The sequence below is a fragment of the Cupressus sempervirens genome, chromosome 3 (assembly GCF_028749045.1).
Source record: "Cupressus sempervirens isolate cs-2001-9-10 chromosome 3, ASM2874904v1, whole genome shotgun sequence".
In the NCBI taxonomy this organism is placed as follows: Eukaryota; Viridiplantae; Streptophyta; class Pinopsida; order Cupressales; family Cupressaceae; genus Cupressus; species Cupressus sempervirens.
Window position 1 is genome coordinate 572,029,815 of NC_143120.1, and position 26,444 is coordinate 572,056,258.

The window sequence follows — 26,444 nt, forward strand, 5'->3', positions numbered from 1 at the left end:
TAACTCTATCTGTTGGTTAAATATTTTTATACCAGGTTATCTAATGGGTGTACTTGAATTTAGGGTGATCTTTCAAGAAAACAATGAATTCTTGATGGATATTGAATTTTTTTATTCACACTTTATAAATTATCTTCCAATTAATGAGCTTGTGTTAAAATTGAAAGCTTTTGGGTTTTGATTTCTTAGTTTGTAATATGCATTGTTGATTGATTTTTATTTTTTTAATCCTTTGGACATGGAGTTCAATAATGGATTCTAGACTAGTGTCTTTCTTCTATTGGGAAATAAGGTATGTGCAGGATCATGGTCAACCAAACTATGGCCTTAAGTGGTAGTGAAAAATCAACAAATCAAGGTTATGTCAACTTGACACATTTTTTTTAAGTAGTTATGAACTATATATCAAAAAGTTGGATGAAAATAATCTATATAAAATTTAACGTAGTTTTTAAACTACTAGGCCTTATCTAGAGAAAAAAATTATTTGATTGGTCAAAATTTTGGATTTTAATGCAGTACTACAATAATTTCAAGGCAAAAATAAAAAGTAGGTGTATGTCTAACCACCTAAATCAAAATCAAATGATAATATTTTTCAATATAATTATAGATATAAGAAGTAGACTCGTATCTAGATGTGATGCATATATTTGGGTATTTTTATTCCTATTAAATAATTAAATATGTATTTTCTACTATAACTTTTTTTAGAATAAAAAATTCTTGTGTTTGACCACCTTAACTAATTAGAAATTTTACAATATTTTATTTTATTTTTCTTATACTAGGCAAAGAATAGAATGTGATACAACTTTTGGATTTTAAAAATGTTATACAGTTTGAAAGTTATAGTTATTTTTCAATATATATGTCAATTAACACTTTACAAACATCTTCGTTAGAAATTAACTAATAAATTCTTATTGAACTCATAATTTGATAGCAATTATATCGATGGAATCTTAATACTGTTCTCAAGAAACCCTTTTTGTTTCATTGAATTTGGATGAAACAAATATTCTCAAATGGCTAGTCAAAGTTTGAATGTCAAGAAAACATAGTTCAAACAAGTTTTTTGAGTTGACCAAAAAAGTTTGGTAAATACCAAGCCTAATCGAGTACCCAAAACATGGTGGCAAAATACAAAATTTCAAATTTGAGATCTTAGGGACCAATTGTGCATTTTAAACCAAAAGTCTTACAAACATATTTCAATATGTTTTACATTTAAGATAATGATATTTGAATATTATTATTTTTTATTTTTTCATTATATATTATATAATAAATTTTCTTCTTATAATATTATATATGGTATTAAATATGATTAGATAGTATATTAGGATCATAGTACTATATATTATTATATAGTATTCTATATTATCTATAGTATTATATATTATCTAAAGTATTATAAATATTATCTATATATTATTATATATATATATATAATATTAAAAATAAATTATTAAATATACTACTATAATATATATTTTAACATAGTATTAAGAAGTATTACATGGTATTATATAGTTTATTAAATTACCATATGTTCCAAGGGATCCTAAGACCCCTTAGGGACATTTATTGTGATGATATGGCTTGAAGGGGGTTGTAGGTTAACTTTGACCCATATGATCAATTACAATATGTCCCTAGGGGTCCTAGGACCCCTAGGGACACATGTCATGATAAAATGGGTCGAATGGGGTCATATGTTAGCCTACAACCCCATTCAACCCATATAGTTGATCACAATATGTCCTTAGGGGTCCTCGCCCTAGGAATACATGTCATGATGAAATGGGTCGAATGGTTTTGTACTCCATTCAACCCATATGATTGATTATAATATGTTGTGATGAAATGGGTTGAAGGGAGTCATAGGTTAGCCTACGAACCACTTCAACCCATATGATCGATTACAATATGTCATGATGAAATGGATCAAAAGGGGGTTGTAGGTTAGCCTATGACCCACTTCAACCCATATCATCAATTACAATATGTCCCCTAGGGATGCATGTCATGATAAAATGGGTTGAAGGGGGTTGTAGGTTAGCCTACAACCCCCTTTGATACATATGATCAATTTCAATATGTCCTTAGGGGTCTTAGGACCCCTCGGGACACATGTCATGATGAAATTGATCGAAGGGCATTGTAGGTTAGCCTACGACCCCATTCAACCCATATGATCGATTATAATATGTCCTTAGGAGTCCTAAGACCCCTTGGGGTACATGTCATGATGAAATGGGTTTAAGGGGGTTGTAGGTTAGTCTACGACCCCATTCAACCCATATGATTAATTATAATATGTCCCTAGGGGTCATAGGACACATGTCATGATGAAATGGGTCAAACCTATGACCCCATTCGACCCATATGATTGATTATAATATGTCCCTAGGGGTCTTAGGACCCATAGGGACACATGTCATGATGAATTGGGTTGAAGGGGGTTGCAGGTTATCCTACGACTCCATTCGACCCATATGATCAATTACTATATGTCCCAAGGAGTTCTAGGACCCCTCGAGACACATGTCATGATGAAATGGGTTGAAGGGGATTGTAGATCATCCTACAACCCCATTCAACACATATGATCGATTTCAATATGTCCCCTAGGAACATATGCCATGATGAAATGAGTTGGAGGGGGTTGTAGGTCAACCTACAACCCCATTTGACCCATATGATCAATCATATTATGTCCCTAGGGGTCCTCCCCTATAGACACATGTCATAATGAAATGAGTTAAAGGGGGTTTTAGGTTAGCTTGCGACCCCATTCGACCCATATGATCAATCACAACATGTCCTTAGGGGGCCTAGGACCCCTAAGGACTCATGTCATGATGAAATGGGTCGAAGGGGGTTGTAGGTTAGCCTATAACCACATTTGACCCATATGATTGATCAAACCCCTAGGGATATATGTCATGTTAAAATGGGTTGAAGGGGGTCTTAGGTTAGCCTATGACCCCATACAACCCATATGATCAATTACAATATGTCCCTAGGGGTCCAAAGACCACTAGGGACACATGTTGTGATGAAATGGGTTGAAGGGGGGTGTAGGTTGAAATGGGTTGAAGGGATTGGTAGGTTAGCCTACGACCCCACTCAATCCATATGATCGATTACAATACATTACCCGAGACACATGTTGTGATGAAATGGATCAAAGGGGGTTTTAGGTTAGCCTACAACCCCATTCAACCCATATGATCGATTACAATATGTCCCTAGGGGTCTTGATGAAATTGGTTGAAGAGGGTCATACGTTAGCCTACAACCTTCTTCAACTAATTTGAGATATATGTGTTGAAACATAGAAGATGTTATTCTAGCTATTAGAACATCCTTTTAAACCTAGGGTGTTTGATGCAAGAAAATCCTTGGTTGGATAGTAATCCTACATGTTGGGATATTCTAGCTTTGGAGTTGGAGGACTTGGTCAGTGAAGAGGTGGTACTCGATCATTACAAGGTAGTTGGTAGTTGTTGTGTTAATTAAGTGACTAGGTTAAAAAAGGCATTTGGTGATGCTTATGGTACACAGTGTACACTGGGAGCTCGATTCATACTACAAGGCTCAATTATACTTGGTTGTTGTATTGACCGAGTAGTTCAACCAATGAAGGGGCTCTATTGCTTCTAGAGGACTCAACACATACTGGTACTTAGTTAATGAAGGGAGCTCAATTATGCTTGTGGAGATGCTGACACTCGGCGTGGTTTCTTTGATGCTCAGTTTGGTCTTGGTTTTGTGTATACGAGTTGTCTATGGGCTAACTTTTGGCATTTAATTTGTGTATAGGTATTTAGTTTGTGTTGCAGTCGACCTGTGGCTTGCATGGGAATTTAATTTTCGAGCTTATTTTTATTTTTATTAGGCTAGGACAACCTTGGCTCACTTGGGTATAAGTAGGGATGTTTTTTTGAGTCTTAAGGAAGAGAGGATAGAAGATAGTCATCCATCTTGGAGAAGAGGGTGAACTGTAGGAGAAAACTTTGAAGGGCTAGTTGTTGAGGCTTGGGAAAAAAGGAGATTTCTTAGTGGGCTTGAGAGCACAAGTTGAAATCTTCCTTGGAGGTTTCTACCTGTGTAGATCTAGACTAGTTAGTGTTGGGATTAGATCTTGAGGGATCTTATAGAACTATTTTTTTTGTAATTTCTTTTGTATTTGGTCCTAACCTAGAAGGCCTTACAGCTGGGCACATTACATGTAAGCAATTAGTTATGAATAAAGAGCTTCATTTGGCATTATATTGTGTATCATTATTGTTTTGTTTCCTATATATCATTATTTTTTAGGGATTTAGATTACCTCTAGTAGGGGTACCCTCATATTCTTGTTGCATTAGATGGTATCATAGAATAGTTGTCCTTGAGTGTATAGACTAATTGTCGAAGTTGAGGCAGTTTGCATTAGGACTTGGGTGAAGGCTACAAGTGAAGGTTGATCTTCTAGATTTGTGAATTTACTGCTTTGGGTTTGTGAAGACCTTGGAAGATGCCTCCAAGAAGATTGGACCCTAGGGTAATTGATGATCTTAGTGATATTGTGGAAGAAAGGATCTTAGAGAAGATTAAAGTAGACTTCAAATCTAAGATGATGTTGATGAAGAATGATATGACTGTTGAAATTATAAGTGTTATAGGTGGTTTACCTTAGCATGTGGGTACTAAAGATGATTATGAGGAAGTTCTTGAAGACTTTAAAGTTGTTGGATCTAGTAGTGAGGACAAAATTGATCATGTGGAGAGACCTATTGGAACTAGGGCTGGTCAGTTTGCTAGGACTAGATCTCAGTTGAAGTTGAAGCATAAGATGGAGGTTTCTAATTTCTCTGGTACTTTAAATCTTGAAGACCTAATTAATTTGATTGGTGAATTAGAAGAATACTTTGAGCTAGAGGATATTGGAGATCCACTCAGATTAAGGTTGACACAAACTAAGTTGAAAGGACATACTACTCTTTGGTGGAAAGAACTACAAAGAGATAAAGAGGAGAAAGGTGAAATGAAGATCACTAGATAGAGGTTGATGGTAACTAAGTTGAAGGCTAAGTTCATTCCTATTGATTATGAACTTGAGTTGTTCAAGAGGTTGCAGAATTTGAAGATATAACTATGAAAGATTATACTGAGGAGTTGTATAAGTTGACTATTCAGTTTAGGCATAAAGAATTGTCAAAGAAGAAGGTAGCTTGAGACATGAATGGTTTGAGATTCAATATCCAAGATGAGGTTGGTATGTTGAATATTGATTTGGTTGAGGATGCTTATCAGTATGCCCTAAAGGTAGAAGATAGGTTGAATAGGAAAAGTCAAGGTAATTCCAAAGGGAAGGAGAAGTAGGATAGCTTGGGAAAAGCCAAACGGAGTGTAGAAGATGAACCAAAACCTATTGATCAAAAGAAAAGAATAGGTAGAGGTGAGTTTAAGGGTACTTGCTACAAATGTGGTGAAGTAGGGCATAGATTTTATGAATATGCTAAGGCTGGTGACAGAAGAGTTGTTGTTGTGAATGAGGTTGAAAACCCTACCAGTAAACCTGAGCAAGGAGAGAATTTTCTAGTTCAATGAGTACTAATTGGTCAGAGGATATAGGAATCTTGTCAAAGGACTAGTTTGTTTAGGACTTGTTGTAAGTCTAGTGGTAAGTCTGCAAGGTGATTATGGATGGTGGTAGCATTGATAACCTTATTGCTGAGGAGATGGTTCAAAAACTTGGTTTGAAGAGAATGAGACATCCTTATCCTTATAGGATTGGTTGGTTGCAAGGTGAGCATGCTTTGAAAGTAAGGGAGCAGTGCCTTGTTGATTTGCAGGTTGGGTAGTATAAGGATCAAGTTTTGTGTGATATTATGGGCATGAACTATTATTGTTTTTTGCTTGGTAGACCTTGGTAGTATGATTACAAGGCTATGCATAATTGTGTCAAGAATGTGTTTTCAATTGTGAAAGGTGGCAGGAAGCTTTCCCTGATTCCTTTGTAGAATGAAGAACTCGGTAGAAGGAACCTGAGGATTAGCAATCGAGTTGAGCTGGCAGATTCTAAGAGGGATAGTGATTAGTGTGGAAGGCAGACCTATGAAATACCAAAGGTGGATGTGAAGAAGCAGAAGTGGAACAAGGGAAAGAGTGTACAAAATGAAGACTTGGAGGATATGTATGTGAAGAACTAATTTGGGATTTATGTGTCAAATTCTAGAAGATGTTCTTCCAACTATTAGAACATCCTTTTGAACCTGGGGTGTCTGATGTAGGTATGTCCTTGGTTGGCTACCAATCTTGCATGTTGGGGTATTCTAGCTTTGGATTTGGAGGACTTGATCAATGAAGAGGTGGTACTCAGACATTACTAGGTAGTTGGTAGTTGTTGTGTTAACCAGGTGACTAGGTTAAAGAAGGTGTTTGGTGATGCTTATGGTACACACCATACATTGGGAGCTTGGTTCATACTATAGGGTCTGCTTATGCTTGGTTGTTGTATTGATCAAGTAGCTCAGTCAATGAAGGGACTTGGTTGCTTCTGGAGGACTCAGCACATATTGGTGCTTAGTCCATGAAGGGAGCACAGTTATGCTTCTAGAGATGCTAACACTCAACATGGTTTCTCTGACACTTAGTTTAGTCTTGGTTTTGTGTTAATCAAGTTCTCTGCGGGTTGACTTTTGGCATTTAATTTTTGTATATATATTTAATTTGTGTTGCAGCCGACTTGTGGCTTGCATGGACATTTAATGTAAGGGTTTATTTTAATTTCTATTGGGCTAGGCCAACCTATGGCTTAGTTGGGTATTAGTAGGGTTATTTTATGGAATCTCAAGGCAAAGAGGATAGAAGATAGTCATCTAGCTTGGAGAGGAGGGTAAAATGTAGGAGTGAACTTTGAAGGGCTAGTAGCTGAGGGTTCGAAAATAAGGAGATTTCTTGTTGGGATTGTGAGCACAAGTTGAGATCTTCCTTGGAGGTTTCTACCTATGTGGATCTGGACTAGCTAGCATTTGGATTGGATCCTAAGGGATCTTGTAGAACTATTTTTTTTGTAATTGCTTTTGTATTTGACCCTAACTTGGAAGGCCTTACAGCCAAGCACATTGCATGTAAATAGTTGTTTATGGATAAAGAGTTGCATTTGGTATCAGATTGTGTATCATTTTTGTTGTGTTTCCGTTGTGTGGTTATTTGTAGGGATTTGGATTATCTCTAGCAGGGGTGCCCTTGGATTCTCTCTACATCATCCTAGGACCCCTAGGGACACATTTCATGATGAAATGAGTTGAACCCTTTGACCCATATGATTGATTATAATATGTCCCTAGGGGTCCTAGAGACATATATCATGATGAAATGGCTCGAAAGGGATTGTAGGTTAGCCTATGACCCCATTCAACCTATATGATCAATAATTATGTAATTATAATTAATACTAATATATATATATCAATTAATAAATACTAATATATATGATATAACTATTATATTATATAATAATATATAATAACTAAATTCTATATATTTATATAATTGTCCCCACTTGATTTCCCCCCAAATATAATAATATATAATAAGTAAATTCTATATACTTATATAATTTTCCCCAATTGATTTCCCTCCAAATTTTGGGTGCACATTTTGGGTACCCAATATGACATCAGGCACCCAAATCTGTTTACTGGAAGACTTTTACCTAAATATTCTCTTGCACTGTAGGCCCAACAATCTTTTTTTTTTTTCATGGGGTTCAATAGTGTTTTTTCAAACAAAACTTTGTTTGGGGCCCATTGTTTGAAAAGGTGGCCACAAAACTTGATAAGTTATCCGATATTGTCATTTGAATGGGGAGCAATAGTTGTCGAAAGGCTAAACGCAAAAGGAAGGTATCAAAAGAAGATATTGAAACATATAGGGAAAGCAACAGGAAAAATCACCAAAAGAAGAGACAAGGTATGTTAAATGTCAATCAATTTGATGATGTATTGATTGAAGGTGAAATTATAGAGTCAAAAAATGAATATTTTCAGTTGGAGAATGAAAATGTACCAATTGAAAATGACAATGCCAAGATTGAAAATTTGGAGAATGAAAATTTACCAGTTCATAATAAGAATGCCATGATTGACCATATCAAAAATGAAAATGCACAGGAACCTTACATGTCTCCTAATTATAACTAAAATGAAGGTCCTAGAATACCAAAATAGTTGATTGAAATTGATGAAACTATTATTAGTAATTTGGAAGGGAAAAAATCACAAAGAACCATTTGGTTATGGGCTTCAAGACTATATAAGATGTTTTTCAGCAACAAGACAATGGTGGAGCAATGTCAACTTTTTATGCACTTATTAAAGATGCAAAAGATGAGACCTGTGATTTCCAAATTGAAGATTTGTGTCAATACAAAAATGGAAAGAAATGTTATTATTGTGAACAATCATTTTAGTATTCTCAATAGAATTGGGAAAAATAGTAGGGAGAAGGACAAGAGAGTTGCTCGAAGGGTTATTACAACCTCTTTGGTAAGTCATCATTTGAGAATGGGTGGATATATGAGACAAACTTGTATTGACTTGAACCTAAATTGTAATAATTTGAGAAGAGCACTTACTAGATGAGAGAGAATTGATTATCCTTTTCAAAATGATACATGGGCTTTTGGTGGGATACTTCCATGTTTTGATAAAAAGTTAACCGATGATGTGAAGAAATAAATTACACAATTTTGGCATTCTAGCTCAAGAGTCTCACCAAATGCTAAAGACATGTTGAAGTTGAGAATTGGAATTAGATACCGCATGCCACATCCTAAACATTATTTGGAGGTAAGTCAAACTATGTTGTTTAAATAATTTAGAGAGAGGCATCCAAGATTGCATGTATCACAAAGGGATTTTGAATCCTTGAAGCCATTTTATTGTGTGCCACTTAAGATTCAAAATAAATGTTGTTGCAAATATCATGTGGAGTTTTCTATGCACCAAGAACTATTATGCTCCATCCATTCTAATTTGCATAGTAATGAAATGTTGGAGAATTGTGGTGCTAGTGGGCTTCCAAAATCATCAAGAGACTTGCTAAATCAATTTTTATGTCCTAGAGTTGATGGTTGTTTCTTTTATAGAAATGCTTCCTTAAATGAGAAGTATTCATACTGTGGTGGCTTCTTCAATTTTATAACATATTTCCATGAGGGGTGTGAATAAGATCTTAGGAGAACAATAGTGGAGGTGAGGGCTCTAGATGTGAAATGGTGAAACACACATTGAAGAGTGGAGGTGAGGGCTCTAGATGTGAACTCATTGCAAAAGAAATTAGTGTGGCTAATTTTATTTCAGATATCAAGACAAATCTTTTTTACAAGTATGCAAGGCACAGCCACAGGTCTTAGTGGTTGGATCAACAATTTAGAATGTTTAAGGAGACTTTTCTCATTTGCATTATTATATCAGTTGTTGACTTTCTAGAGAACTACACATTACAGCCCTATAATGAGACACAATCTCAGTATTACTGTAATCACCTAAAAATGGTCATCTAGACTATTAGCCCCCTTTTTCAACATTTTGGCTAAATTAATTCAATCATTTACCTAGACCAAATTGCTAATAATCAATTTATTTGATTATAACCTATAGTTTGACTATGCTATCCTAAGTTCATTATTTGATTAAAAGAACATGTCCCCTTTTAATTAAATAAAGCACCCCATTCTTATAACCCACTTAAAGTGCACACATAAAGTCCTTTTTCTATTTTACAATTAAAAGAAAAGGCTTGTGAGACTTTTGTCTTATGTGACAAGTCAACTTATATTCTATTGGTTGACTTGTGTGTGCACATGGATCACTCCTCTTTTCGAATTCCACCGTTGATCATCCACCATCTTCATCTTGATCTCTACCGTCCATACAACTTTAAAAGGGAGAGAGCTTTCCCCCTCAATCCATCTTTTGAATATTGTTATGCTGCAGGTTTTCTAACAAGTTTCTTTGGAGCTTTGTGGAGAACTTCTCATTTCTTGTCTCATTCTCTCATTTCCATCATATTAGCATAAGATCATATGGCATTCTTAGCATAGTTGCATGTTAGTTTAGCTTTGATTCTTGCAATAATCTCACATAGTTTAAATAATGGTATTGTAACACTCTCATTCACATTCTAGCATAGCTGTATTTTGCATTATCATCTTAGCTTAGTTTCCATACTTGCATTGCATTCTTGAGGGATTCCTTGAAGATATTTGCACTCTTGCTCTTGTCTCAAAGAACCTCTCGTTGCATGATTTACTAGAAAGAAGTACATTTCTAAGGCTTGGCTGAGAGCCTTCATGCTTGAAAACTAACTTCTTGCACTCTGTGGATAGGGAGCTCTAAGTCGACATCCAAGCATTCCAACTCATGGAATCATTTGGATAGAATGGTTTAGAGTGTGACACTTTTGAGTGTACAATTACAACTCCATTCATATTGTTATTTTTGTCCACATAACATATAGCCATGACCCTAATGGTGCAGAAGATAATCTAAATATTATTAGAGAGTACCATTTTTATAGTGATGATAGATCTCACTCTCACGAGTTTGTGCAATATTATTTTGAGAATTATTTTGATTTCTTTCAGGAGCTTGATGTTGTTATGGATAGACATATCGTTTGGTCAGATAATTGCACAGATCAATTCAAGAATGCTCACATGTTTTATTGGTTGTGTAGAATACACGTAGAGAGAGGGGTGCCTCATATTTGGATTTTTTTGAGTCTTCCCATGGAAAAGGGGAATAGGATGGAGCAGGGGCATGTGTGAAGAGAGCTCTAGTTAAGGAGAAAATGAAAATTTCATGACCAGAGCTTCTTGATACTCGCAACATTGTTGATTGGTGTAGTTCAACATTATCATAGGGGAACTCTTGATTCAATAGTACACAGGTTCTTTTGCTTGGTTGAGGAGAGTTGCATAGGTGATAGATCATATTTTTCTACTATTAGAGATTCTTCAAAAATGCATTCATTCCATAGCTCTAATTCTAGTACATGGACCATTTGGACACAATAGCTAGCTTGCTTTTGTCCTATTTATTTTCAATGTGATTGGGATCATTGTGAGTCAAGTGAGTGGGTGGATACATGGGCTCCACATTATCTTACTCCATTGTCTCTCATACCCTCTATCATAAATGATGACATGGAAAGTTCAATTGAGCATAACCATCTATCAGATCTTCTTAAGCCAGAATAGGTCTTTGCATTGGTTACACCACAGGGGAATGATGAGAAATCAAATTATTGGTTAGCACATTGTGTAAGGGGTAAAAAAAAGCTTGTACAACTAATTACAGATGATGATGGATTCATATATCCTACTGGTTCAGTTATTGTTGTTGGAACAGGCTGCAGACATACATGATTAGAATGAATAGAATTCTTGCATTCAAAGACTATCAGAAGCACAAAACAATTATCATATATTCACATCTTATTGTAGCATAAAATGTGAATTTGTTGAAGCATCAAGGAAAAATAGAAGCATAATAAATTTTTACTAGTATTAATGTTGATCATGAAGCCCTATTGGAGACCATAAAGTAGAGAGAGGACCCTATAGGAACACTTGACTAGATATATTTACTTCTTATGATATTTTGTTCATAATGATTCAGTGAACTAGTGAGTATATTTTTTAAATTTAACAAACTTATTATTATGTAGTCATAGTATTGATATTTTTATGATATTGGAATGTAGGTACATCATGAAGAGTAGTCGTGCATGAAGATAAAAACCAAATAAGGAGCAGAATGAAGAAAAATCTATTCTATTTTTGACACTACGCTTTTTGACACTACAATTTTTAGTAGTTGTGTATTGATGTAATAATGATGAAACATTTGAGTTATTGTAAATATAAACCTGCTGATTTAATGTAAGCAACAATGATGTTTTTACTTAATGTAATTGATGTGGAGGGAGCTAAAAAATGATGTTTTTACTTAATACTAACACAAAACTTGCACTACGCTCAATACAAAAACTTGAGGGAGCTAAAAAAGTATATTTTTACTTAATACTAACCCCAGTGACACCCATTTTCCAAACACAGAGAGCCTACAACGTTTACAGCTGCCCCATATCAAAGAGTCTCTAAGATGCTCTAAGTGTGTTTGGAGATGGATCTTTTGAGGGTTGTAACTTAGAGCTCATGAGGGATATCAATTAAATGTCAAATGATATAGGATGGTGATGTTGAGGTCTACAATAGCCTCTCTCAATTTGGAGAGATCATATTTCATTTGGATTTGGCACAATGATCTTGCTCGATGCCAAAACTTGTAGTATACCTTACTTCATTGGTACATCACTATGTAACTTTGAAATTGTTGATCGTGGCATTGAATCATCAATGCCATTAGCTTTAGATGGGTGGGTAAACCCTAGTGACACCCTTATTCTAACTAGGATAACCTACAATGACTACTACATTTGGGCCCAAATTATGATGGCAGGCTGTGACAATTACAATAGTAACCCGTCACCCAACTAACATCAATCAGAATTGGCTCCTGTCAGATGGGCATCAGAATTTTTCTATAACAATTTGTGATGGAAAGGGTTACCATCATAATTGTGATGACTATAAGTGTCATAAATTGGGATATCATTCTAGAAAATCATTTATTTTCACCATACAAATTGTGAAGGAAATCTGTCAAAGACACTGTCACAATTGTGACATCCATGCGACAGAAATTCTATGGGTCCCACACAAAGTGGTTGAAAACCTTCATCAGAATTGGGATAGGCATGTGGAAAGAATTTTGTGGGCTCGACAACCAACGGTTGCAATTGCGATGTCATGTTGTATTAATAAAAAATAAAATTGACAGCAAATGTTGAATAGCTATGGTGCAATCATAGGTTAATATTGTGCTTCACTTGGTTTTGAGAATAGTTTAATATTCTCTACTAATCAAGCCAACCATCTAAAGGTGGAAGCTTATTTGGCCCCATCCCCCCCAACATCTAAATTCCCTATTAACATCTAAAATCTTTATGAAATGATCAATGTTTGGAGTAGAAAAAAAGGTTCTAGACCTGCAAAATTGACATTATTTTTAAGATTCTGCCACTCTGAATCAAGAATGCATGTGCAACTGCATTCTTTATGCATGGACAATAGGAAAAGTTGAAAAAATGTAGCATGATTACATTTATTTAATAGGTCTATTAAGTTTTTAAAATTATAGACCATCATCAGGAACAATGTCCGTGATGGTCTATAACTTAAAATACCTAACTAAAGACCTCTAACAAAAATCCAAACCTGTTGCATTTTTTAGCTCTGCCTGATGTTGTATGCATATGAATTGAAATTTCATATTTAACTATGGCATCCTTCTACATTGCTTGAAACAAAGAGATTCACACAATTAGTTATCATACAATCATAGATTATTGTTGAGCTTCACTTGGTTTCAAGAATAGTTTAATATTCTCTACTAATTAGGGCCAACCACATGAAGGTGGAAGCTCATTTCCCCCTTCCCCCACCCCACCCAACATCTAAATTCCTTGTTAACATCTAAAATCTTAAAGAAATGATCAATCTTTAAAGTACTTGGGATGTCCTCATCACCTCCTGCTACTCTCAAGGGAAGTCCATCTTCATTGCTCATAGGCAATTCATCACACAAGTACATCTCAGAATGTTCTCATCGCCTCATGCATAAAATGAATCCAATATTAGAAAATACCCCCAAAGAACTAATAGTTCAAGTGAAATAAACACATGAAAAATGAGAGAGAGAGAGAGAGAGAGAGAGGAATCTACTTACCAATAGGTGTTGCCATTGCATCTGTGGCCATGCTACTTGTTGAGTGAGTTTTATTGGTTTTCTATTGTGTCAAGATCTCTCTATTTATATATATACATGCATGCATATATATACACATATATATACATATACATATACATATGCATATATATAGACATATATATATATACATATACATATACATATGTATATATATATATGTATATATATGCATATACATATGTATATATATGTATATATACATACATACATATATAGTTATCACAAGGGCACAAAAATGAGATGCAGAGATCACAAGAGCATGGCAACGAAATGCAGTGATCACAAAGGCACATACATGCATACATATATATACATACATACACACTTGCATGCATGCATGCATGCATACATACATGTATATATATATACAGAGAGATCTCTTTTAAGGTGCTAACTAACTTACCTCAAGATCCTTCACAAAAATAATGTAGACTAGGAAAAACTGGTAGAGTTTGCAAGAAATTTTACAAAAATGTATCATAGCAGATATTTTTAGAAAGAAACAATCCATAACCCAGTTAAATGGGTCTAGTCACTAATTAGTTGGGTTGATATATACATATATTTAACTAGTTTATGGCTTTTGCAAGGGAATGAGCCTCGTGATTATGGTATTTACACAAAAGAAAAACTTGCTTCTTCCACTCCTCACACTCAACTCTTCACTAAAGTTATTCTTCTAGTAGTGACAATAGCTGCTACAAATTCCTAGGAGCCAATGGACCTTGAACCTATGCTACATTTTTTGGAGACATGGGAGAAGTTACTACCAACTTCAATACTTCATAACATTTTGGATCATATAGTGATGCACAAATTAACAGCAATAGTAGATACTTAGGATGCAAAGATCACAAGGGCATGATAACAAATTCCTATAGAAACATCATCATATTAGGTACAATAACACGAACAAGATGCAGAGATCAGAAGGGCACGATAATGAGATGCAAAGATCACAATGGAATGACAAAAAAATGCAACAATCACAAGGGTATGACAATAAAATCCTAGATCCCCACATGATACATACATACATACATATATACATACATATACATATACATACATACATACATATAAATACATACATATATACATGCATATACATGTATGTATGTATACAGAGAGATCTTTTTTAGGTGCTTATTACATCTTAACACAATAGAAAAATTGACCCAGCTACATACATATTCCAAAATTCAAATAATTAAACAATAAAACTCACTCAACTCGTGCTAAGTGACTTAGCTCGAGATCCTGCACAAAAATAATGTTGATTGTTCCTTTTATTATACCTAATTTGATGACAATTCTATAGGAATTTTTAATTAACCTAGGTAAGCAACAACTAGACCCATTTAATTGGGTTATGGTTTGTATATATGCATATATTTAACTAGGTTATGGCTTTTGCAAGGGAATGAACCTCGTGATTATGACATTTACATAGAAGCAGAACTTGCTTCTTCAAATCCTTACACTCAACTCTTAACTAAAGTTATTCTTCTCTCAATGAGAATAACTGCTACAAATTCTTGGGAGCGAAGGGACCCTGAACCTATCCTACATTTTTTGGAGACATAAGAGAAGTTACTACTAGCTTTAGTACTTCATTACATTCTAGATCATATAGTGATGCTCAAATTAACAACGACATTAGATACTTGGGATCCTCGTAGGGAGAGTGTGCCAATACATGCATGGTTACATCCTTGGCTTCCATTGTTGGGCCAGCATATGGAGCCTTTATATCTAACCATTCATTATAAATTGGGGAATTCACTTCATGCCTGGCATTTTAGTGATGCATCTACATATGAAATTTTATCACCTTGGAAAACTGTATTTGATCTTGCTAGCTAGGAACAATTGATTTTTTATTTTATTGTACCTAATTTGATGATAATTCTACAAGAATTTATAATCAAGCCAACTAATCAATAACTACACCAAATTAACCATAGCATTAGATATTTAGGATCCTCGCAGGGAGAGCATGCCAATACAATTCAAAACTCACTGAATTTAAATCAAGTTATTTATCTGCAATTCTTTTAAACCTTTAATAAGATAGGCATAAAATAGCAAATCTACTAGGTCTAGACATTCCAATTAAATTTATCGGCAAACATAGAATAAATAATAACATAGTCCACTAAGTTTTCCAACATGTTCCTACATTGTTAATACCCTATCTTAGCTAATTTTCCTAAATCTAATTGAAGTCAAATTGGAATTTCAAAAACTTGTATTTCTTGAGCACATAGAAAACATAGTTATAATTAAGTGGTGTAGACAAGTAAACATATTTCAAACCCCATTGCAAAAGAAATCAATCATTAAATATAGATACTCTTTAAAAAGTTGCACAAATTTTCCCTTAACAAAATTAGATACATTCTAGGATTTCTATACGATATTTCAACTATATTTTCTTGTTAGAAATCATGACATTTGGAAAAAATATAGATTTGAAATAAAAGCTTATATTAGCCAAAACCAAATAAAAATCAACTCAATTAGATATATTCTAGGATTTATATTAAATAAAGAAACAAGTCTTATCACAAGACATGAGTCTTATTAGCTACATGATTAGTTTGGAATTTTGTTCTCACCACATAAAAAGATGATTATCATGCACAATCATTTTTTTAGCTCTTTTGGTACAATCATTTTTACAAATTTTTGGCTCAATCTCCAACTAGTCAGTATGTGTTTTGAAAAATTATTCTTGGACTTTGAGTGAGGAAAAAGAGAAATACCAAACTTGAAAAAGATGTACATAAATGCAATAAATTTATAAACCTACAAAGAGAACCATAGAATTATAAGAAACTATTGTGGTTTGTACTATTTGAAAATTATAGTTACAAGTGATAAAATTATATACCTTTGATTTAGAGATTGCAAATAATGGAAATGAAGTATTGTCGAAGGTGCAAGCTCAACTATCCCTCCCCCCGTCGCCCACACATGTGGATCACAATGTTAAGTAGATAATAGTTACATACATACATACATACATGGTTAAGCGCTACCTAACTATGTCTAAGGTGTCTGCACACTTGAGGCATACTCCACCTACTAGGTTTCCTACATACTTGTATCCACGGGATCAAGACCCTTAAACTACTCACTTTAATGAATATGTAGTTCTGGTTTCTAATTTTTATGATGTAGTTGTATCCTATAACCACTGGTGAGCTTTACTCACCTAAGACAACTCTTTGCAATCATACACCCACTCAGGCAAATCAAATAGTTTTCTATAATTAAAATATTGAAATACCCTAGTGCAACCTTTGTGTTGTAGTTTATAGTTAATGTAAGGTTAACCTATATACATCCTAACTCACTCCTTATATAGTTATGTTTAAAATCTTGTGACAATACCCATGGCCATGCTACCTGTTGAGTGAGTTTTATTGTTTTCTATTGTGCCAAGATCTCTCTGTTTATACACATATATACATATATACATACATACATATATATACATATGTGTATATATATGTATATATGTATATATATGTATATATATATATATATATATATGTGTGTGTGTGTATATATATATGTATATGTATATATATGTATATATATGTATATATATGTATATATATGTATATATATGTATATATATGTATATGTATATATATGTATATGTATATATATATGTATATATATATGTATATATATATATATATGTATATATATATGTATATATATATATATATATGTATACACACACACACACACACATATATGCATACATATGCATAGATCACAAGGGCACAACAACGAGATGCAGAGATCACAAGAGCACATCAACAAAATGCAGCAATTATAAGGGCATGACAACAAAATCATAGATCTCCACTAATATCCACAATCTATGAGATCTCTCTATATATATACATACATACATATATATACACATACATACATGCATACATATATACATGTACATCTACATATGCAATTTTATCACCTTGAAAAACTATATTTGATCCTACTAGCTGGGAACAACTAATTGTTCATTTTATTGTACCTAATCTAATGATAGTTCTACAAGAATTTGTAATAAACCCAAATAATCAGCAACTAGACCAATTTAATTAGGTTATGGCTTGTTTCTTTCTAAAAATATCTGCTATGATATTCTTTTCTAAAATTTCTTGCCCATTTTTCCTGGTCTACATTATTTTTATGGAGGATCTTGAGCTAAGTCAATTAGCACAGGTTGAGTAAGTTTTATTATTTTATTATTTGGATTCCAAAATATGGGCTTTGTTTTATCATTGGCTTTGTTCAAGTCTTGACTTCAATGAAGTAAAAAAGTGGTTTTCAGGGTGGAAAGGACTATATAATGAATAGGAAACTTGAAAACTTGAATGTTGAAATATTGAAATGAAAGCTATCGAGGATCAAACACCTATGGCAGAGTTACAACACAATCTAAAGTTGATTTTAGATATAAACAAAAAAAAATGACATAAATCATTCCCCATTTGTTTTGATTGTGGAGAATTGTGTGAGAAAGAGGGTGAAGAGCTCTAAATGATGGTGGAGAGCTCTGAACATTGGTGGAGATTTCATTGTTGTGCCATTGTGATCACTGCATTTTGTTGTCATGTCCTTATGATCTCTGCATTTCGTTGTCATGCCCTTGGTGGAGATTAGTAGAGATCTAAGATTTTGTTGTCATGTCCTAATCTTCATGCCCTTGTTGTATGATTCCATTGCCATGTCGTGACCTTGTGATCCCTGTACCATTTGCAACACTACAACATTTGGGATAAAATTGTGATGAAAATTTTCAATGACGGTGTAATTTGTGGTGTTTAGGCCCAAAAGTTGTATTTCCTTCCCTGTGATTTGCTTCAAGGGGAGAAGAGGTACCTATGTAAATGCTCTTTTTTTTCCTTCTAAACATGTATCACTTTATATTTCCCCCAGTAGGTGATTAAAGAAGCTTCTCTTTATGTATATGTATGTGTATATATACATATACATATGTATATATATATGTATAAACATAGATACAAACATACATATACATAGATCACAAAGGCATGACAACGAGTATATATACATACATATGTATGTATGTACATACATACATATATACATACATACATCTGCATATGCAATTTTATCACCTTGGAAAACTATATTTGATCTTTACTCAATCACCAAGAGCTAATATAATTTGTAAGTACAAATTTCTCCATACTTAGTTTGGTATGAATAGTTTCAATTGAATTTGTTTGAGGAGAGTGAGTTTACTCATTATGATAATGGCTCCATGTATTGGTCTTTAGAGGAGAGAGATTTACAGAAGATTAGATATTGTTTATGGATATGGGATGATTAATTTGTGTGAATGATTGATCAAGAAAGTTGCATAAAATCAGGGTGTCAGTTGCAAGTAGTTTCATTAATTAGATAAGGGAATCAACTTTGAAAGAGGGATGATAAAAATTGGCATGTCCATCCTTATGATAGATGTCTTTATCTCATAATAGAAAATTACCTCAAATGACAAGTGTCAAATTATTAAATATATGGAAAATCAGAAGAACCTTCACCTATAATATTTTTGAAAGACAAAAATATAATAAAAATATAATTTGGTGGAAAAAGCCATGAGCTATGTGGTTCCACATTGTCTCTATTCCGTTGTTTAGCAGTGAAAACTCTTCATGTTAAATATAAAGAACTTGAAATTAAAAAAGATAACTATCGGAGATCTATCTTTACTTAATCACCAAGAGATAATATAATCTATAAATACATATTTATGGATAATTAGTTTGGTATGAATAAATTTGATTGATGCAAGGATAATTGCTTGTGTGAATCCATGATAGGAATGATTAATTTAATTTAGCACAAGTATTATGCAATTGTGTATGCATGAATGTAAAGCAGTTCACATAGTGAATTGATTTACATACATACATGCACATATGCATACAATAATCATAATCAACTATCCTTAAATCTAACCAAATCTATTATATATAAATAAGAGATACATATTTAGAAAGAAAAGAAAAGAATATTTACATAGGTACCTCTTCTCCCCTTGAAGAAAATCACACAACAAGGGCACAAAAATCACAAGGGAACATCAACAAAAATCCTAGATCCCCACTAATCTCCACCAACATTCAAAGCTCTCCACCCTAGTTCAGACATTTCCACCCTCTTTCATGTGCACTCTCCACAAGCAATCCAAAAAATGGGGAATGATCAATGTCATGTTTTCTTTTCTTTTTAGTTTATAATCCATAATCCACAATCCACAAGATCTCTTTGTATATATACATACATGCATACATACATACATATATATACATGCATACATATACATATACATATACATACATACATAAAAATAATAATGCACTTTCTAAGAGTCAATTGCTCAAAAAAATTAATGTTTTACAAGAAAATGCATCTAAAGAACTGTTAGCTCAGAAGCCAGAATAGGGTGTTGAAACAATACAAAAAGTGCTTGACATGAGAGGTTTGCAAGTGAGGTTGTTGACCAATCTTGAAAACTTGAATGCTAAAACAAAAGCTATCGATGATCAAACACCTATGCCAAAGTTACAACACACTGTGAAATTGATTTTAGATAAGGTAGAGGCAGATATTCATAAGTTTGATAATCAAAATTTAAGGCATAAGAGCAAAGGAGAAGGAGTGGCTTTAGAAAGAGACTGTGCAAAAGAAAAAATTGCTAGACAACATAGAGGATATCATGGGAGCCACTGGATAGAATCCAAGAAAGTGTTGCGGTAGGAACTATGACGTTGGAATCACTTGCAAGTGTCTTTGAGAATTTACAGTCCAAATATCAAATACTTATAAGAGTGTTTCAAGTATTGGCACAGTCACCCTGCGATGATCCCAAGTATCAAATGCTTATGAGAGTATTTCAAGTTTGGGAGCCACTTCAACATCCTTTGCAAGGTTTAGAGGTAATTTCATTGTGACAGAGGCTTCTGCAAGGAAATGAGCCTCGTGATTATGGCTAGTTTCTTTCTAAAAATATCTACTATGCTATGTTTTTTAAGATTTCTTACGAACTCTACCCATTTTTCCTAGTCTGCATTATTTTCGTGGAGGATCTTGAGGTAAGTCACTTAGCACTGGTTGAGTGAGTTTTATTTTATTATTATTTGGATTATGGAATATGTATGCAGCTGGATCAATTTTTCTATTGTGTAGCTAATATGTAATAAGCACCTTTAAAAAGATCTCTAGTTATACATGTTCAAAAGGAGATATAAAGAGATACCTATTTAGAAGAAAAAGAAACTAATGTTTACATACCCTTGAAGAAAATTGCAAAGCTAGGGCATGGCGACAAAATCATAGAGCAAGGGCACAATATAGCAATGAAATTGTAAAGCAAGGCACAACATGGCAACAAAATCATAGAGCAAGGGCATGACACCAAAATCATGAAGAAAGGGCATGCCAATGAAACATAGAGATCACAAGGGCATGACAACCAAATTGCAGGGCAAGGGCACAATAATGAAATGCAAAGATATATCACAGGAAAGAAATACACCAAACACATATGCATAATCACGAAGCTTATCCCCTTGCAAATTCCATAACCTAGTTAAATATATGTATATATCAACCAAGCTAATCAACAACTAGACCCATTTAACTAGTTATGGCTTCTTTCTTTCTAAAAATATCTGCTATGATATGTTTTTGTAAAATTTCTTGTGAACTCGGCCCATTTTTTGTGGTATGCATTATTTTTGTGTAGGATCTTGAGGTAAGTGACTTAGCACGAGTTGAGTGAGTTTTATTATTTTATTATTTGGATTTTGGAATATGTATTTTGTTGGATCATATATGTAATAAGCACCTTTCTCTGAATATATAAAGAGATACATGTTTAAAAGCAAATATAAAGACATACATGTTTACAAGGAAAAGAAAAAAACATTTACATATGTACCCCTTCTTGCCCTTGAAGAAAATCATAGAGCTAGGACATGTAGATCACAAGGGTGTGACATGACAATGAAATCACAAAGCAAGGGCATGTCATGACAATGAAATCCCAAAGCAAGGGCATGACATGACAATGGAATCGTAGAGATAGGGTATGACAATGAAATGTAGAGATAACAAGGGCATAGCAACCAAATGAACTAACACTAGTACATTTGACTCAAATTTTCAACCAAAACTTTCGACCATCTGATAATTTGGGATCAATTTGGTCGAATTGTGATGAGTTTTGTTAAAGATGAGCCCATTTTGGTCAAAATTTTGACCAACACGGGCTCATCTTTAACAAAACTCATCACAATTCAACCAAATTGACCCCAAATTTTTTGACCAACACGGGCTCATCTTTAACCAAAAATTGAAAAAAGTTATGTTTGCTGCCCTAATCTTATTGTTACGCGACCCAGAAGACTCATGCACTGAACCATTTTCTACCACTGCGATTTGTGGCCAAGAGTACGCGGCAAAAGGGTTTAACAGCGTCAACACCAGTAGGGTTTGACATCTTGGGTTCTTTGGTGGTTGATTGTAGCAGAGGAGAGCTCGTGAATGCTTCCAAGTTGATCCATTGAAAGAGATTTCAGAAAGAAGGCATCGTGAAAGGATCAAATAACAACTAGAAACATTGAAGAGTCTCCTTCTAGCGTTACAAAGGCGAGTTGAAGTTTTGTTTTATAGATTGAGATTTCTTGCCTTGTTTTGAATATATTTATATGCACCCTATACAATGTTTGCCTTTTTTTGGACTAGACATTTCTCATTTGCTTTGTTCCCTAACTAGAGTTTTCAAACTAGTGCTTATAACAACCTCCTAAGATATTCATAAATACCAGTAATCCAAAAGCAAGGCAAACAAATTTGATGAGTCAAAAAATAGAACACAAAACTATCAAAATCTAATCAATGGACTCCTGCAGTTCAATCCCTAACACAATCCAAATTAATTTCTTGAAGTTCAATCCACTCCTGCAATGTCCAAGCACATTTCTCTATCAACATTAGCCAGGTTGCTCTAGGGATCAACACACTCATTGCTTTTTATTTCAAGTTTGGCAGAGAAAAGCGAGGCAATCAAATATTACATTACATACTTGAAAGGAACATACCTCCTGATATGTGCACTTACAGCTCATTTTAGGTCATTCTAGAGCTGGCAGGCTAGAAGAAGCAGTCAGACTCTTAAACCAACTAATTCTAAATGGTCTGGCTCCAAAAAACTTTATGTATAATATCATTATTGCTGAACACTACAGGGTTGCCTGCACAAGTGTTGCATTCAAACTATTTGATAATATGGTAAAGAGTGGTCTTTTGCCTCATGTGATTACTTATACTACTCTTACAATGGGGTTATGCAAGGAAGGTAATATACAGGAGGCACATTTGCTTTTGAGGGAAATGTTTGGAGAAGGTTTGATTCATGACAAAACTGTACACAGTGTATTGATTGATGAACATCTCAAGAATGGTAATGTAGAACAAGCTTTTAAACTATGGGCACAAATGGACAAGAAAGAAATTCCACCTGATGTTATTGCTTACACTCCTTTTATGAATGGGCTTTGCAAGATAAGCTACATAAAGCAGGCACATAGATTCCTTACGAAAATGGTAAATCGACACATTTTTCCTAACAATTTCACTTATAGCTCATTGATTGATGGACATTGGGCTAGAAAAGGAAATGATTAAAAATTGTGCTTGTGCCTAATATCATTATTTTTAATACTCTCATTAATGGATTTTGTAAACAAGAAATGATAAGTACAACAAATCAGCTTTGTACCCTCATGCCAAGCAATGGCTTGTCCCCTGATATTTTTACCTACAATATTTTAATTAATGCTCACTGTAAGGCAGCTGATATGAAGTGAGCTTTGGAGATCATGAACATGATATCATGTAGTGGTTGTGCTCCTGATGTTATTACCTACAATACTTTGATAAATGGTCTTTGCATTACAAAAATGACTCAGCTAGCTTTTAATCTCCTTGAGAGCGTTGTTTCCATAGGATTTTCTCTAGACACATTCACTTTCAATACAATTTTGGATGGGTTGTGCAAGGATTCCCTTGGTCTAGTTGTTACTTTGTTAGAAAAACTTTTTAAAATGGGTTTTGTCCCAGATACGGTGTCCTATAGTACATTGCTTAATCATTTTTGTAGCCTTGGAATGCTAAATCAGGCTATGATGTGGTTGGGTAAACTTATGAAAATATTTTTTATTCACAATGCTATTACATATGAGATATTGGACAATGTTCACTTTGGTGGGAAATGGTCTACCAATAATCCAAAAAATGTCACTAGAGAAGGATATCTTTTGCATTGTGTAATGTAGTTAATGAGTAATAGATCAAAGAGGCAAGAAGGCACTCAAATGCCATTTGTAAGTCTTAATGAGAATCTGGACAGTGTAATAAGCATAACTAATATTTATTCTAAGGCTATACAAGACAGATGATAAGGGGCATCAACATGTTTTAAAGAGTGATGACTGGGATGATTCAACTTGTAACAGGCTGATGGTAAGCTGTAAAAGTGGTCTCTTTTGGAAAGAAAAATCAGAGGTAAATGAATTCTTCAATAGTTGGTCAGCTGTAAAATAGAAAACATTAGATCCCCATGAAACAGTTAAAATTAATGATCAAACTTGCTCTTTGCTCACAGATTGAAGACACGGATATAATCTTGAACAGATGATGAAGCATAGTGCCAAAATTATGGGTAAGTCCTCTCAATCTGTTGGTCAAAAGTTAAATTTCAGAGTCCAGAAAAACCTTGTCTTCCTTTAAGAAAGTTCTATTTTTAGCTCCACAATTTTATGCTTATTTTAGCGCACTATTCTATACAAAAATTTACGACAAAGATATACCAAATTAAATAATGTCAAAAAGTGTTAAGGTCAAGAAGAAAGTATCCCTTCTTAAACAATAGGTTGTTGGTAAAAAATTTCCTAAAACAAGAACACTGTTGTTTCCTCTGGAACCATAAGTTGAGCAATGCACAAAGGCGAGTTTAAAAAAATAATTCTTCGTCTCTTCTAAATCCATTAAGGTGGATACTTGTGAAGGAATATTTATATGTTTCAGCATTACGTGCATATGGGGCACTAGTGTCTCTTAGGTGATCAGATAACCTGATAATTGAAGTGAACCAATATTAAACCACATTTAGTAGAACATGCTTCATAATTATGTTAATCTATCCTTATAGCACTGAAATGCCTATGTATTCCCATGAGATCATTGCAGCATGTTTAACCCAGTGTTTTGATCAAAATTAAGAATTTTAATTATAATTTGTCTTCTTGATAGTTGTATAGCTTATAAACATATTAATTACAATTATCAAATTTTTGAGCATGTATTAATTATTTCTAGAGTTGATCAATAGATGAGCATGCTGAAGGTTTGATCAATAGTCCATAGAGACACACTTAAGATAAATAGGATTTGTGGCATGCCATTGTAATGGAGGATAGAATTTTGTTGCTCTATACAATCTGGCATATGATATGTACTACATCAATGTCCTTGTGGTGTAGCCCTATTTTATCTTCAATTGTCCAAAAGATAAGCAATGAATGGAGCCTACAGCTAAAGTTGGTGTTTGGAAATACAAAATATATTCTCACGCCTAGGGATGGCTGATAACAATAGCAAACTGCAACTCCTCCATTCCAATAAAAAATGACATAATGTATATAGAGTTTTCTTTCATTTCCCATAATTCCATGCATTTTTAACCATAAGAAATGAATCTAGACTCCATTCTTTTGAAACTGCTTGGGTTTGTCCAGTGACCAACAGAGTACAAAATAATAAGTATTAACCCAACAAAACTAATCAAGAATACACACAATTATGTACAAAATATCAAGACCACATACTCTAACTACTAAATGTAAAATAATTCAAATTTCAATCAATATGATTGTGGATGTTCACCATTGCATAGTTGTACAGACAAAATTGGTCAGCATTCAATTGCTTCTAGTTGAAAAACACAACATCCAACCATACAAACTAGTTTGGATGGGTTTAAATAGCCTTCCTAAACCTTCCCCAAACTGAATTCTAGGAGTGGGTGACTAATTGGTAAAATATTGAACCAAGTTACAAAAGTTTCACATAAAGTTGTCAAACTTGCAACTTGACAACTTTTCAATTTCTTGACAACTTTTGGAAATGTTTGGTTCCTTTCAGCCTAAGTGTGTAGAACCTTAACAAATGGTTCCCCAATCTCACATGATTCTAGACTCTATTCCAAGCCATTCTAGGCCTTGGATCATATACTATACTCCTAGAGACAATTGGACCCATTGACAACTTTTTACCTAAGGAATGCAACTTTACATCTTTTTCCACAACTTTTGAATTTTGACTTAGAAAACATGCCAAGATGCACTTGGATATCACTTTGAGATTTCATTTATCTATTATTAGATACCATGGCCCATAAAAGATCCAAACACAAAAAAAATT

At 33.9% G+C, this 26,444-nt stretch overlaps 1 pseudogene; it reads left to right on the forward strand.

Moving 5' to 3' along the window:
- The first annotated feature begins 22,326 nt into the window (after window positions 1-22,326).
- Window positions 22,327-24,421, forward strand: LOC149567714 (uncharacterized; annotated as a pseudogene).
- Window positions 24,422-26,444: the final 2,023 nt, after the last annotated feature.